This window comes from Drosophila miranda (genome assembly GCF_003369915.1).
Source record: "Drosophila miranda strain MSH22 chromosome Y unlocalized genomic scaffold, D.miranda_PacBio2.1 Contig_Y1_pilon, whole genome shotgun sequence".
Lineage (NCBI taxonomy): Eukaryota > Metazoa > Arthropoda > Insecta > Diptera > Drosophilidae > Drosophila > Drosophila miranda.
In genome coordinates, this window is record NW_022881603.1 from 7,357,440 (window position 1) to 7,364,481 (window position 7,042).

The following is a 7,042-nucleotide window of genomic DNA, read 5'->3' on the forward strand; positions in this document are numbered from 1 at the left end:
ACTCTAGCCTTAATAGTCTTTGAGATTTGTGAATATCCCCAGATTTTCATCCTTTGCGTGAGTGGAAGGGGGTGTGGCGAAATTTTGAAACAAACTCGTCTCGGTCCGATATATAAGGAGTGTGGATACCAAATTTGGTTGCTCTTGCTTTTATAGTCTCTGAGATCTAGGCGCTAATGTTTTACTCTACTATTAAAACTAATGATTATAATTTTATATTGAAGATTACCTATAATTTTATTTATTTTAGGTTTATTTTGTTTTGTTTCTAATCGAAAACATTTACTTTCTATATTATTAAGTTTAGAATTTATTGTTTTAATATTATTTTTTATATTATTTATTTATTTAACTTTATTAAATTATGAAATTTATTTTAGAATAATATTTTTAACTTTTAGTGTATGTGAAGGTGCTCTTGGTTTATCTATTTTAGTTTCTATAATTCGTACTCATGGTAATGATTATTTTCAATCTTTTAGAATTATATAATGTTAAAGTTAGTATTTTTTTTAGTATTTTTATCTCCAATTTGTTTTATTAATAATATGTACTGGATGGTACAAATTTTATTATTTTTTATTAGATTTATTTTTTTAATTATAAATAATTTTATAAATTATTGATCTGAAATTTCTTATTTTTTAAGGAATGATATGCTTTCGTATGGATTAATTTTGTTAAGTTTGTGAATTTGTTCTTTAATATTATTAGCTAGAGAAAGTGTTAATAAATATAATAATTCTAAAAATTTATTTTTATTAAATGTTATTTTATTATTGTTAGTATTAGTTTTAACATTTAGAAGAATAAATTTATTTTTATTTTATTTATTTTTTGAAAGAAGTTTAATTCCGACTTTATTTTTAATTTTAGGTTGAGGTTATCAACCTGAACGTTTACAGGCTGGTGTTTATTTATTATTTTACACTTTATTAGTTTCTTTACCTATATTAATTGGTATTTTTTATGTGATAAATGAAGTAAATTCAATAAATTTTTATTTAATAAATAATTATATATTTAATTATGATTTATTATATTTTTGAATATTGTGTGCTTTTTTAGTAAAAATACCTATGTTTTTAGTTCATTTATGATTGCCAAAAGCCCACGTTGAAGCCCCTGTTTTAGGTTCTATAGTTTTGGCTGGAATTATATTAAAATTAGGAGGTTACGGTTTGTTACGGGTTATTTCGTTTCTTCAATTAATAAATTTAAAATATAGATTTATTTGAATTAGAATTAGTTTAGTAGGTGGTGTTTTAGTAAGATTAATTTGTTTACGACAAACTGATTTAAAAGCTTTAATTGCTTATTCTTCAGTTGCTCATATAGAAATTGTATTAGCTGGTCTTTTAACAATAACTTATTGAGGGTTATGTGGTTCATACACATTAATAATTGCTCATGGGCTTTGTTCTTCCGGATTATTTTGTTTAGCTAATGTATCTTATGAACGTTTAGGTAGACGAAGCTTATTAATTAATAAAGGGTTATTAAATTTTATACCTGCTATAACATTATGATGATTTTTATTAAGTTCAGCTAATATGGCAGCTCCTCCTACATTAAATTTATTAGGAGAAATTTCTTTATTAAATAGAATTGTTTCTTGATCATGATTAACAATAATTATATTATCATTTTTATCATTTTTTAGAGCAGCTTACACTTTATATTTATATTCTTTTAGTCAACATGGAAAATTATTTTCTGGTGTAAATTCTTTTAGAGGAGGGAAAATTCGTGAATATTTATTAATAATTTTACATTGATTACCTCTAAATTTATTAATTTTAAGAAGAGATTCATGTATATTATGATTATAAATTTAAATAGTTTAATAAAAATACTAATTTGTGGTGTTAGTGATATGAAATAATTCATTTTAGATCGTGAAATATTTATCAATTTGTAGAATTAGATTTGTTAATTTAATTTCTATTAGATTATGTTGTTTTTTATTAAGTTTATATTTTTTATTAAATAATATAGTTTATTTTATTGAATTTGAATTGGTTTCGTTAAATTCTTTGAGAATTGTAATAACTTTATTATTCGATTGAATAAGTTTATTATTCATATCTTTTGTTTTAATAATTGCTTCTTTAGTTATTTTTTATGGAAAAGAATATATAAGTAGAGATGAAAATATTAATCGATTTATTATATTAGTTTTGATTGTTGTTTTATCAATAATAATGTTAATTATTAGTCCTAATTTAATTTGAATTTTTTTGGGTTGAGATGGTTTAGGATTAGTTTCTTATTGTTTAGTTATTTATTTTTAAAATGTAAAATCTTATAATGCTGGTATATTAACAGCATTATCAAATCGTGTGGGAGATGTAGCTTTATTGTTAGCTATTGCCTGAATATTAAATTATGGGAGTTGAAATTATATTTTTTATTTAGAAGTTATAAAAAATGATTATGAAATATTAATAATTGGGTTTTTAGTTATATTAGCTTCTATAACTAAAAGAGCTCAGATTCCTTTTTCATCTTGATTACCTGCTTGTATGGCTGCTCCTACTCCTGTTTCTGCGTTGGTTCATTCTTCTTCTTTGGTTACAGCTGGGGTATATCTTTTAATTCGGTTTAATATTTTATTAAGAACTTCTTGATTAGGTCAATTATTATTATTATTATCTGGTTTAACTATATTTATAGCTGGTTTAAGGGCTAATTTTGAATTTGATTTGAAAAAAATTATTGCTTTATCAACTCTTAGACAATTAGGATTAATAATAAGAATTCTTTCTATAGGATTTTATAAATTAGCTATATTTCAGTTATTAACTCATGCATTATTTAAGGCTTTATTATTTATATGTGCAGGTGCTATTATTCACAATATAAATAATTCTCAAGATATTCGTTTAATAGGAGGTTTAAGAATTCATATGCCTTTGACATCTGCTTGTTTTAATGTTTCTAATTTAGCTTTATGTGGAATACCATTTTTAGCTGGATTTTATTCAAAAGATATAATTTTAGAAATTGTCATAATTAGTAATAATCATTTATTTTCATTTTTTTATTTTTTTTCTACAGGGTTAACTGTTAGTTATTCTTTTCGGTTCGTTTACTATTCAATAACTGGTGATTTAAATTGTGGTAGTTTAAATATATTAAATGATGAAAGATGAATTATATTACGTGGTATAATAGGGTTATTAATTATAAGAATTATTGGGGGTAGAATATTAAATTGATTAATTTTTCCTTACCCTTATATAATTTGTTTACCTTTATCAATAAAATTATTAACATTATTTGTTTGTATTTTTGGGGGATTATTAGGTTATTTAATTTCTTTAACTAAGTTATATAGTTTAAATAAATCTTTTATTTTTTATAATTTTTCAACATTTTTAGGATCAATATGATTTATACCTTATATTAGAACTTATGGAATAATTTTTTATCCTTTAAATTATGGTCAAATTGTTGTAAAAAGTTTTGACCAAGGGTGATCAGAGTATTTTGGTGTTCAACATTTATATCAAAAATTAGTTAATTATTCTCAAATTTTATTTTTAATACATAATAATAGTTTAAAAATTTATTTAATATTATTTGTATTTTGAATCTTAATTTTATTTAATTTTTTATTATTTATTTATTCAAATAGCTTATATTTAGAGTATGAAACTGAAGATGTTATGGAGATAAATTTATCTTTGAATATAGTGAATTAATTTTAGTAATTTATAAAAAAAAATTATTTTATATTTACAATGAAAATGTAATGTTTTTATTAAACTATATAAACAGAAGTATAAATGGAATTTAACCATTAAAAGAAAAAAGTTAGCGGCTTTTACTTGATCACCATACTTCCTTAATTGGAGTTAATTCTCAATTGTATCATTAACAGTGATAAGCCTCTTTTTGGCTTCAATTAAAGAATAAGGGTAAGATTACCTAAGATTAGGTCGAAACTAATTGCAATAAATCGCTTCATATTCTAAGGTAGATTGAATATTCAATACTTTTTGAATGCAAATCAAATGTTATAATTAATTACAACCCTAATTAATTTGATCAGTTTAATATACCTTGATTTCATTCATGATAAAGTCCAATTAATAAAATTAAAATTAAAATAATTGAAGTAAAAGTTCAGATGAAAATATTTGAAAATTTTAAAATAATAATTATAGGTAAAATTAAAGCAATTTCTACATCAAAAATTAAAAAAATAATAGTAATTAAAAAAAATCGAAGAGAAAAGGGTAATCGTGAAGATGATTTAAGGTCAAATCCACATTCAAACGGTGATCTTTTTTCTCGGTCAATTAAAGCTTTTTTTGATAAAATTGAAGCTAAAAATATTACAATAGTAACAATTGTTAAAATTAATGAAGCAATTAAAATAATTGAAAAAATTATCTACACTGTTATTAACAGACTTTATGATTGAAAGTCAAATATACTTTTATATTATATAGATATTAATATTTAATTAACCTCCTCATCAGTAAATTGTGATGTATAAAAATAATCAAACTACATCAACAAAATGTCAATATCAAGCTGCTGCTTCAAATCCAAAATGGTGATTTTTTGAAAAATGATTATTTAAATGACGCAATAAACATACAAGTAAAAAAGTTGTTCCAATTAAAACGTGAACTCCATGGAATCCTGTTGCTATATAAAATGTAGATCCATAAACTGAATCTGCAATTGTGAAAGGGGCTTCAATATATTCATATGCTTGTAAAATAGTAAAATAAATACCTAATAATACAGTAAAAAATAACCCTTGAGTTGTTTGTGAATGGTTTCTTTCTATTAAACTATGATGAGCTCAAGTTACTGTAATTCCTGATGCCAATAAAATTGCTGTATTTAATAAAGGAATTTGAAATGGATTAAAAGAAATAATTCCTATAGGAGGTCATGAAGCTCCAATTTCAATAGCTGGAGATAGACTTCTATGGAAAAAAGCTCAAAAAAATCTTATAAAAAATAATACTTCTGACAAAATAAATAAAATTATTCCTCATCGTAATCCAATAGTTACGGCGTAAGTATGTCATCCTTGATATGTTCCTTCTCGTGATACATCTCGTCATCATTGATAAACGGTTAAAATAGTAATTACATTTCCTAAAAAAAATAAAGAAATATCATATTGATGAAATCATTTTACTATTCCTGAAACAGTAGTTATAGCACCAATTGCTCCTGTTAAAGGTCATGGGCTATAATCAACTAAATGAAATGGGTGATTTGAATGTGTAGACATTATCAATTAATTTACTTCTCTAGAGCATAAAGCACTTAATACAGCAAATACATAAGATTGAATTATAGCAACAGCTGATTCAAGAACTAATAAAGCAATTTGAGCAATTAATAGAAATGTTACTAAAAAATACGACATAGAACGACCAGTATTTCCTAATAAAGTTAATAATAAGTGTCCTGCAATTATATTAGCTGTTAATCGAACAGCTAAAGTTCCAGGTCGAATTACATTTCTGATAGTTTCAATACATACTATAAATGGTATTAAAATAGCTGGTGTTCCTTGGGGTACTAAATGGGCAAATATATGTTGTGTATGATTAATTCAACCGTAAAGTATAAAACATAATCATAAAGGTAAAGCTAAAGAAAGAGTTAAAGTTAAGTGACTTGTTCTTGTAAAAATATATGGAAATAAACCTATAAAATTATTTGTTGAACTTTGAAGTGTAACCATAATATGATCTGTCTGGCAACGCTAATTAACATAATGTACATGAACAGCGAGAGCCTCTGTTATCTCTCGTCTCTCCTATTCGTATGTAAGTACATATGTACACATGTCATCTCTTCAGTTCTGAATAAACCACTTATGAGCACAGACGCGTCGTTCTCTATTTAATACATGACAAAAGGCGCAATACACAATAGGTTATGGGCCCAGATCACCGAAAGATCGGGCGTTTATTAAAAACAATTAAAAAACCGTGGTAGAACTGGAAGTTAATATTTTGTTTGATGCAATTGCAAATGAATCGTGCACCAGTTAGAAAGTGGCGTGTAGCAATTAAAACAAAATGAGTGTGTCTCTGCAAATTGAAAAATTGGGGGAAGACAATTACGATGTGTGGTCTATGTCCATGCGTAGTGTATTGATCACAACGGATTTGTGGACATATGTAAGTGGTAAAACCGAAAGGCCACAGGAGGAAGCAGCAGGAACACAGGAACACTTGGCACAGTGGGACAAGGCTGATCAAAAGGCGTTGGCATGTATTATATTAAATGTAAAAGCAACGCAGTTGATGCACATAAAGTCGTGCACAACGTCGAAGCAGGCGTGGCAAAAATTACGCGATGTACATGTGTCAGTGGGACCAGTGCGAAAGGTACAGTTATACCAAAAACTTTTGCGGCAAAATATGCAAAACGGTGATAACGTGGTACAATATGTAAATTCTTTCGTGGAAATTACTGAAAAGTTAGCCGAGCTAAATATCGACATTTAAGACGAGCTAAAAGTAATAATGTTGTGGTCGAGCTTGCCCAGCGGTTGGGAAAATTTCGTCGTGGCGATAGAAACACGCGACAGTCTGCCGCCGTTCGAAACGGTAAAGTAAAAATACTTGAAGAAGGAGCACGTAAAGACGAAAGAGACGATCGTGAGCTTGCTGTACAGGCAGTGTACGCACACACACAGACTCAAAGAAACGGTGCGCGTTCGAAGAATTACGGCGCCAGTCGAAAAGACATCAAACGAGACGGCCAGAAATCCAACGAGCATCGCGAGTTTCGAGGAAAATGCTACAAATGTAAACAAAGCGGGCACCGCGCATCCGAGTGCAAAAGCAACAAAGATAATACGAAAGAGTGCGTAAGGGATGAAAAATCAAACTGTTTAATGCACAGCTGCGTTGTTAAGCAGCGAAAAAATTCTTGGTGTATCGACAGTGGGGCAACATCGCATATGTGTTGTAATAAAAATTTGTTTGAAACCTTTAATAAGAAAAACACAACCATATTTTTAATTTTAGGTTGAGGTTATCAACCTGAACGT

The 7,042-nt window shown here is 26.7% G+C and overlaps 1 pseudogene; it reads left to right on the plus strand.

Annotated features, from left to right (window-relative positions):
* The first annotated feature begins 2,235 nt into the window (after positions 1-2,235).
* Positions 2,236-3,707, plus strand: LOC117190398 (annotated as a pseudogene).
* Positions 3,708-7,042: the final 3,335 nt, after the last annotated feature.